The sequence below is a fragment of the Ambystoma mexicanum genome, chromosome 6p, assembly GCF_040938575.1.
Source record: "Ambystoma mexicanum isolate Mex_15411 chromosome 6p, UKY_AmexF1_1, whole genome shotgun sequence".
Taxonomy (NCBI): domain Eukaryota; kingdom Metazoa; phylum Chordata; class Amphibia; order Caudata; family Ambystomatidae; genus Ambystoma; species Ambystoma mexicanum.
Window position 1 is genome coordinate 1424133554 of NC_090935.1, and position 9875 is coordinate 1424143428.

Sequence of the window (9875 nt, forward strand, 5' to 3'; positions counted from 1 at the left end):
TGCCAGGTGTATTGCACCTTATCTCTGGGCTTGGGGTGTTTCTTGCAGCCTGGTGCTGTGACCCACTGTCAGGTCTACTGCCCCTTATCTCTGGGCTTGGGTTGTCTCTTGCAGCCTGGGGCTTTGACCTACTGCCATGTGTACTGCACCTTATCTCTGGGCTTGGGGTGTCTCTTGCAGCCTGGTGCTGTGACCTACTGCCAGGTCTACTGCACCTCATCACTGGGCTTGGGGTGTCTCTTGCAGCCTGGTGCTGTGACCCACTGCCAGGTCTACTGCCCCTTATGTCTGGTCTTGGGGTGTTGCTTGCAGCCTGGGGCTGTGACCTACTTCCAGATCTACTGCACCTTATCCCTGGGCTTGGGGTGTCTCTTGCAGCCCGGTGCTGTGACCCACTGCCAGGTCTACTGCGCCCTATCTCAGGGCTTGGGGTGTCTCTTGCAGCCTGGTTCTGTGACCCACTGCCAGGTCTACTGCGCCTTATCTCTGGGCTTGGGGTGTCTCTTGCATCCTGGGGCTGTGACCTACTGCCATGTGTACTGCACCTTATCTCTGGGCTTGGGGTGTCTCTTGCAGCCTTGTGCTGTGCCCTGCTGCCAGGTCTACTGCACCTTATCACTGGGCTTGGGGTGTATCTTGCAGCCTGGTGCTGTGACCCACTGCCAGGTCTACTGCCCCTTATCTCTGGTCTTGGGGTGTGGCTTGCAGCCTGGGGCTGTGACCTACTGCCAGGTCTACTGCACCTTATCTCTCGGCTTGGGGTGTCTCTTGCAGCCTGGGGCTGTGACCTACGGACAGGTCTACTGCACCTTATATTTGGGCTTGGGGTGTCTCTTGCAGCCTGGGGCTGTGACCCTCTGCCAGGTCTACTGCACCTTATCTCTGGGCTTGGGTGTCTCGTGCAGCCGGTGCTGTGACCTACTGCCAGGTTTACTGCATATTATCTCTGGGCTTGGGGTGTCTCTTGCAGCCTGGGGCTGTGACCCACTGACAGGTCTACTGCACCTTATCTCTGGGCTTGGGGTGTCTCTTGCAGCCGGGTACTTTGACCTACTGCCAGGTCTACTGCACCTTATCTCTGGGCTTGGGGTGTGTCTTGCAGCCTGCTGCGGTGACCCACTGCCAGGTCTATTGCACCTTATCCCTGGGCTTGGGGTGTCTCTTGCAGCCTGGGGCCGTGCCCTACTGCCGGGTCTACTGCACCTTATCTCTGGGTTTTGGGTGTCTCTTGCAGCCTGGTACTGTGACCTACTGCTGGGTGTACTGCACCTTATCTCTGGGCTTGGGGTGTCTCTTGCAGCCTGGTGCTATGACCCACTGCCAGGTGTACTGCACCTTATCTCTGGGCTTTGGGTGTCTCTTGCAGCCGGGTGCTGTGACCTACTGCCAGGTCTACTGCACCTTATCTCTGGGCTTTGGGTGTCTCTTTCAGCCTGGGGCTGTGACCCACTGCCAGGTGTACTGCACCTTATCTCTGGCCTTGGGGTGTCTCTTGCAGCCTGGTGCTGTGACCTACTGCCAGGTGTACTGCACCTTATCTCTGGGTTTGGGGTGTTGCTTGCAGCCTGGTGCTGTGACCTGCTGCCAGGTCTATTGCACCTTATCCCTGGGCTTGGGGTGTCTCTTGCAGCCTGGGGCTGTGACCCGCTGCCAGGTGTACTGCACCTTATCTCTGGGCATGGGGTGTCTCTTGCAGCCTGGTGCTGTGACCTACTGCCAGGTGTACTGCACCTTATCTCTGGGCTTGGGGTGTCTCTTGCAGCCTGGTGCTGTGACCTACTGCCAGGTGTACTGCACCTTATCTCTGGGCTTGGGGTGTCTCTTTCAGCCTGGTGCTGTGACCTACTGCTAGGTGTACTGCACCTTATCTCTGGGCTTGGGGTGTCTCTTGCAGCCTGGGGCTGTGACCCACTGCCAGGTGTACTGCACCTTATCGCTGGGCTTGGGGTGTCTCTTGCAGCCTGGTGCTGTGACCCACTGCCAGGTGTACTGCACCTTATCTCTGGGCTTAGGGTGTCTCTTGCAGCCTGGTGATGTGACCTACTGCCAGGTCTATTGCACCTTATCTCTGGGCTTGGGGTGTCGCTTGCAGCCTGGTGCTGTGACCCACTGCCAGGTGTACTGCACCTTATCTCTGGGCATGGGGTGTCTCTTGCAGCCTGGTGCTGTGACCTACTGCCAGGTGTACTGCACCTTATCTCTGGGCTTGGGGTGTCTCTTGCAGCCTGGTGCTGTTACCTACTGCCAGGTGTACTGCACCTTATCTCTGGGCTTGGGGTGTCTCTTGCAGCCTGGGGCTGTGACCTACTGCCTGGTGTACTGCACCTTATCTCTGGGCTTGGGGTGTCTCTTGCAGCCTGGTGCTATTACCTACTGCCAGGTGTACTGCACCTTATCTCTGGGCTTGGGGTGTCTCTTGCAACCTGGTGCTGTGGCCCACTGCCAGGTCTACTGCACCTTATCTCTGGGCTTGGGGTGCCTCTTTCAGTCTGGGACTGTGACCCACGGCCAAGTGTTCTGCACCTTATCTCTGGGCTTGGGTTGTCTCTTGCAGCCCGGTACTGTGACCTTCTGCCAGGTCTACTGCACCTTATCTCTGGGCTTGGGGTGTCTCTTGCAGCCTGGGGCTGTGACCCACGGCCAAGTGTACTGCACCTTATCTCTGGGCTTGGGGTGTCTCTTGCAACCTGGTGCTGTGGCCCACTGCCAGGTCTACTGCACCTTATCTCTGGGCTTGGGGTGTCTCTTTCAGCCTGGGACTGTGACCCACGGCCAAGTGTTCTGCACCTTATCTCTGGGCTTGGGTTGTCTCTTGCAGCCCGGTACTGTGACCTTCTGCCAGGTCTACTGCACCTTATCTCTGGGCTTGGGGTGTCTCTTGCAGCCTGGGGCTGTGACCCACGGCCAAGTGTACTGCACCTTATCTCTGGGCTTGGGGTATCTCTTGCAGCCTGGTGCTGTGACCTACTGCCAGGTGTACTGCACCTTATCTCTGGGTTTGGGGTGTTGCTTGCAGCCTGGTGCTGTGACCTGCTGCCAGGTCTATTGCACCTTATCCCTGGGCTTGGGGTGTCTCTTGCAGCCTGGGGCTGTGACCCACTGCCAGGTGTACTGCACCTTATCTCTGGGCTTGGGGTGTCTCTTGCAGCCTGGGGCTGTGACCTACGGACAGGTCTACTGCACCTTATCTTTGGGCTTGGGGTGTCTCTTGCAGCCTGGGGCTGTGACCCTCTGCCAGGTCTACTGCACCTTATCTCTGGGCTTGGGTGTCTCTTGCAGCCGGTGCTGTGACCTACTGCCAGGTTTACTGCATATTATCTCTGGGCTTGGGGTGTCTCTTGCAGCCTGAGGCTGTGACCCACTGACAGGTCTACTGCACCTTATCTCTGGGTTTGGGGTGTCTCTTGCAGCCTGGTACTGTGACCTACTGCTGGGTGTACTGCACCTTATCTCTGGGCTTGGGGTGTCTCTTGCAGCCTGGTGCTATGACCCACTGCCAGGTGTACTGCACCTTATCTCTGGGCTTTGGGTGTCTCTTGCAGCCGGGTGCTGTGACCTACTGCCAGGTCTACTGCACCTTATCTCTGGGCTTTGGGTGTCTCTTTCAGCCTGGGGCTGTGACCCACTGCCAGGTGTACTGCACCTTATCTCTGGCCTTGGGGTGTCTCTTGCAGCCTGGTGCTGTGACCTACTGCCAGGTGTACTGCACCTTATCTCTGGGTTTGGGGTGTTGCTTGCAGCCTGGTGCTGTGACCTGCTGCCAGGTCTATTGCACCTTATCCCTGGGCTTGGGGTGTCTCTTGCAGCCTGGGGCTGTGACCCACTGCCAGGTGTACTGCACCTTATCTCTGGGCTTGGGGTGTCTCTTGCAGCCTGGGGCTGTGACCCACTGACAGGTCTACTGCACCTTATCTCTGGGTTTGGGGTGTCTCTTGCAGCCTGGTACTGTGACCTACTGCTGGGTGTACTGCACCTTATCTCTGGGCTTGGGGTGTCTCTTGCAGCCTGGTGCTATGACCCACTGCCAGGTGTACTGCACCTTATCTCTGGGCTTTGGGTGTCTCTTGCAGCCGGGTGCTGTGACCTACTGCCAGGTCTACTGCACCTTATCTCTGGGCTTTGGGTGTCTCTTTCAGCCTGGGGCTGTGACCCACTGCCAGGTGTACTGCACCTTATCTCTGGCCTTGGGGTGTCTCTTGCAGCCTGGTGCTGTGACCTACTGCCAGGTGTACTGCACCTTATCTCTGGGTTTGGGGTGTTGCTTGCAGCCTGGTGCTGTGACCTGCTGCCAGGTCTATTGCACCTTATCCCTGGGCTTGGGGTGTCTCTTGCAGCCTGGGGCTGTGACCCACTGCCAGGTGTACTGCACCTTATCTCTGGGCTTGGGGTGTCTCTTGCAGCCTGGTGCTGTGACCTACTGCCAGGTGTACTGCACCTTATCTCTGGGCATGGGGTGTCTCTTGCAGCCTGGTGCTGTGACCTACTGCCAGGTGTACTGCACCTTATCTCTGGGCTTGGGGTGTCTCTTGCAGCCTGGTGCTGTGACCTACTGCCAGGTGTACTGCACCTTATCTCTGGGCTTGGGGTGTCTCTTTCAGCCTGGTGCTGTGACCTACTGCTAGGTGTACTGCACCTTATCTCTGGGCTTGGGGTGACTCTTGCAGCCTGGTGCTGTGACCTACTGCCAGGTGTACTGCACCTTATCTCTGGGCTTGGGGTGTCTCTTTCAGCCTGGTGCTGTGACCTACTGCTAGGTGTACTGCACCTTATCTCTGGGCTTGGGGTGACTCTTGCAGCCTGGGGCTTTGACCCACTGCCAGGTGTACTGCACCTTATCTCTGGGCATGGGGTGTCTCTTGCAGCCTGGTGCTGTGACCTACTGCCAGGTGTACTGCACCTTATCTCTGGGCTTGGGGTGTCTCTTGAAGCCTGGTGCTGTTACCTACTGCCAGGTGTACTGCACCTTATCTCTGGGCTTGGGGTGTCTCTTTCAGCCTAGTGCTGTGACCTACTGCCTGGTGTACTGCACCTTATCTCTGGGCTTGGGGTGTCTCTTGCAGCCTGGTGCTATTACCTACTGCCAGGTGTACTGCACCTTATCTCTGGGCTTGGGGTGTCTCTTGCAACCTGGTGCTGTGGCCCACTGCCAGGTCTACTGCACCTTATCTCTGGGCTTGGGGTGTCTCTTTCAGCCTGGGACTGTGACCCACGGCCAAGTGTTCTGCACCTTATCTCTGGGCTTGGGTTGTCTCTTGCAGCCCGGTACTGTGACCTTCTGCCTGGTCTACTGCACCTTATCTCTGGGCTTGGGGTGTCTCTTGCAGCCTGGGGCTGTGACCCACGGCCAAGTGTACTGCACCTTATCTCTGGGCTTGGGGTGTCACTTGCAGCCTGGTGCTGTGACCTGCTGCCATGTCTATTGCACCTTATCCCTGGGCTTGGGGTGTCTCTTGCAGCCTGGTGCTGTGACCTACTGCCAGGTGTACTGCACCTTATCTCTGGGTTTGGGGTGTCGCTTGCAGCCTGGTGCTGTGACCTGCTGCCAGGTGTACTGCACCTTATCTCTGGGCTTGGGGTGTCTCTTGCAGCCTGGGGCTGTGACCTACTGCCAGGTGTACTGCACCTTATCTCTGGGCTTGGGGTGTCTCTTGCAGCCTGGTGATGTGACCCACTGTCAGGTCTACTGCCCCTTATCTCTGGGCTTGGGTTGTCTCTTGCAGCCTGGGGCTGTGACCTACTGCCATGTGTACTGCACCTTATCTCTGGGCTTGGGGTGTCTCTTTGTGGAGTCATGCCTCGGGTGGTGCCGCGGCGTGCACTCAACCCGCACAAGCCCGGAGACGCTGGACACCCTGGCGGCATGCCCGCCCTCCTATCCATGCCCGCCCTTCCCGGTATAGCAAGGAAGGGGGAAGCCGCCGCGGACAGCCGCGTTGCTGGCGGCCGCGGCGACGCTGCGGAAAGAGCCGCTATAGACAGCCGCGGCGAAGCCGCGAGAGAAGCCTCTGCGGACAGCCGCGGCGGGCCCGCGGAACACTCACCTGGGTTCCACTCCGGTCCAGGGAACGGGGAGCCGTGCTCGCGGTGGTGCCGGGACGCAGGAGAGCAGCGACCGGATCGCCGCCTCCGTGCTCCTTCTGATGGAGCCAGGACTTCATGTGGCTGGAGAAGGACGCCCATCGTCCGGATGCGTCCTTACACCACGCGGCCACGGCTGCATGGCCAACATGAACCCTCACCACCTCAAGGGAAACGGGAAGGGCGACAGCCCGGGGCGGCAGCCTTTAAGGGAGGCGGGACAACGTCCCAGGAACCAATGAGAAGGGGGTTAGCCCAGGCTCCCAGTGATTGGAGGGGGTTTGAAACCTCCTGTTATGATAAAAGGGCGCCAAACCAAACTAATGGGTTGCTCTCATTCCACAGGACACGGAGAAAGGAGAGAGGGGAGAACCAGAGTGGTGGGCCTATCCGGACACCTCAAGATAAGACCAGACCAGGACTAACGTCGTTATATTTTGGAAGACCAAGACACCGGTGAAGTTAACCGGGAGGACTTGATAGTAATTCCCTTAAACATAACGCTATCCTTCAACCACTGATTAAATTATTGTTTCAGCATCCACCTGTCTCCGAGCATAACTCTACACTCTTGCAGCCTGGTGCTGTGACCTACTGCCAGGTCTACTGCACCTCATCACTGGGCTTGGGGTGTCTCTTGCAGCCTGGTGCTGTGACCCACTGCCAGGTCTACTGCCCCTTATCTCTGGTCTTGGGGTGTGGCTTGCAGCCTGGGGCTGTGACCTACTGCCAGGTCTACTGCACCTTATCTCTGGGCTTGGGGTGTCTCTTGCAGCCTGGGGCTGTGACCTACTGACAGGTCTACTGCACCTTATCTTTGGGCTTGGGGTGTCTCTTGCAGCCTGGGGCTGTGACCCACTGCCAGGTCTACTGCACCTTATCTCTGGGCTTGGGGTGTCTCTTGCAGCCTGGGGCTGTGACCTACTGCCAGGTTTACTGCATATTATCTCTGGGCTTGGGGTGTCTCTTGCAGCCTGGGGCTGTGACCCACTGCCAGGTCTACTGCACCTTATCTCTGGGCTTGGGGTGTATCTTGCAGCCGGGTACTATGACCTACTGCCAGGTCTACTGCACCTTATCTCTGGGCTTGGGGTGTCTCTTGCGGCCTGGTGCTGTGAACTACTGCCAGGTGTACTGCACCTTATCTCTGGGCTTGGGGTGTCTCTTGCAACCTGGTGCTGTGCCCTACTGCCAGGTCTACTGCACCTTATCCCTGGGCTTGGGGTGTCTCTTGCAGCCTGGTGCTTTGACCCACTGCCAGGTCTACTGCGCCTTATCTCTGGGGTTGGGGTGTCTCTTGCAGCCTGGTTCTGTGACCCACTGCCAGGTCTACTGAACCTTATCTCCGGATTTGCGGTGTCTCTTGCCGCCTGGTGCTGTGACCTACTGCCAGGTGTACTGCACCTTATCTCTGGGCTTGGGGTGTCTCTTGCAGCCTGATGCTGTGACCTACTGCCAGGTGTACTGCACCTTATCTCTGGGCTTGGGGTGTCTCTTGCAGCCTGGTGCTATTACCTACTGCCAGGTGTACTGCACCTTATCTCTGGGCTTGGGGTGTCTCTTGCAGCCTGGTGCTGTGACATATTGCCAGGTGTACTGCACCTTATCTCTGGGCTTGGGGTGTCTCTTGCAACCTGGTGCTGTGACCCACTGCCAGGTCTACTGCACCTTATCTCTGGGCTTGGGGTGTCGCTTGCAGCCTGGTGATGTGATCTACTGCCAGGTCTACTGTACCTTATCTCTGGGCATGGGGTGTCACTTGCACCCTGGTGCTGTGACCCACTGCCAGGTGTACTGCACCTTATCCCTGGGCTTGGGGTGTCTCTTGCAGCCTGGTGCTATGACCCACTGCCAGGTCTATTGCACCTTATCCCTGGGCTTGGGGTGTCTCTTTCAGCCTGGGGCTGTGCCCTACTGCCGGGTCTACTGCACCTTGTCTCTGGGTTTGGGGTGTCTCTTGCAGCCTGGTACTGTGACCTACTGCTGGGTGTACTGCACCTTATCTCTGGGCTTGGGGTGTCTCTTGCAGCCTGGTGCTGTGACCCACTGCCAGGTGTACTGCACCTTATCTTTGGGCTTTGGGTGTCTCTTGCAGCCGGGTGCTGTGACCTACTGCCAGGTCTACTGCACCTTATCTCTGGGCTTGGGGTGTCTCTTTCAGACTGGGGCTGTGACCCATGGCCAAGTGTTCTGCACCTTATCTCTGGGCTTGGGGTGTCTCTTGCAGCCTGGGGCTGTGCCCTACTGCCGGGTCTACTGCACCTTATCTCTGGGTTTGGGGTGTCTCTTGCAGCCTGGTACTGTGACCTACTGCTGGGTGTACTGCACCTTATCTCTGGGCTTGGGGTGTCTCTTGCAGCCTGGTGCTGTGTCCCACTGCCAGGTGTACTGCACCTTATCTCTGGGCTTTGGGTGTCTCTTGCAGCCGGGTGCTGTGACCTACTGCCAGGTCTACTGCACCTTATCTCTGGGCTTTGGGTGTCCCTTTCAGCCTGGGGCTGTGACCCACTGCCAGGTGTACTGCACCTTATCTCTGGCCTTGGGGTGTCTCTTGCAGCCTGGTGCTGTGACCTACTGCCAGGTGTACTGCACCTTATCTCTGGGTTTGGGGTGTCGCTTGCAGCCTGGTACTGTGACCTGCTGCCAGGTGTACTGCACCTTATCTCTGGGCTTGGGATGTCTTTTGCAGCCTGGTGCTCGGACCTGCTGCCAGGTGTACTGCACCTTATCTCTGGGCTTGGGGTGTCTCTTGCAGCCTGGGGCTGTGACCTACTGCCAGGTGTACTGCACCTTATCTCTGGGCTTGGGGTGTCTCTTGCAGCCTGGTGATGTGACCCACTGTCAGGTCTACTGCCCCTTATCTCTGGGCTTGGGTTGTCTCTTGCAGCCTGGGGCTGTGACCTACTGCCATGTGTACTGCACCTTATCTCTGGGCTTGGGGTGTCTCTTTGTGGAGTCATGCCTCGGGTGGTGCCGCGGCGTGCACTCAACCCGCACGAGCCCGGAGACGCTGGACACCCTGGCGGCATGCCCGCCCTCCTATCCATGCCCGCCCTTCCCGGTATAGCAAGGAAGGGGGAAGCCACCGCGGACAGCCGCGTTGCTGGCGGCTGCGGCGACGCTGCGGAAAGAGCCGCTATAGACAGCCGCGGCGAAGCCGCGAGAGAAGCCTCTGCGGACAGCCGCGGCGGGCCCGCGGAACACTCACCTGGGTTCCACTCCGGTCCAGGGAACGGGGAGCCGTGCTCGCGGTGGTGCCGGGACGCAGGAGAGCAGCGACCGGATCGCCGCCTCCGTGCTCCTTCTGATGGAGCCAGGACTTCATGTGGCTGGAGAAGGACGCCCATCGTCCGGATGCGTCCTTACACCACGCGGCCACGGCTGCATGGCCAACATGAACCCTCACCACCTCAAGGGAAACTGGAAGGGCGACAGCCCAGGGCGGCAACCTTTAAGGGAGGCGGGACAACGTCCCAGGAACCAATGAGAAGGGGGTTAGCCCAGGGTCCCAGTGATTGGAGGGGGTTTGAAACCTCCTGTTATGATAAAAGGGCGCCAAACCAAACTAATGGGTTGCTCTCATTCCACAGGACACGGAGAAAGGAGAGAGGGGAGAACCAGAGTGGTGGGCCTATCCGGACACCTCAAGATAAGACCAGACCAGGACTAACGTCGTTATATTTTGGAAGACCAAGACACCGGTGAAGTTAACCGGGAGGACTTGATAGTAATTCCCTTAAACATAACGCTATCCTTCAACCAGTGATTAAATTATTGTTTCAGCATCCACCTGTCTC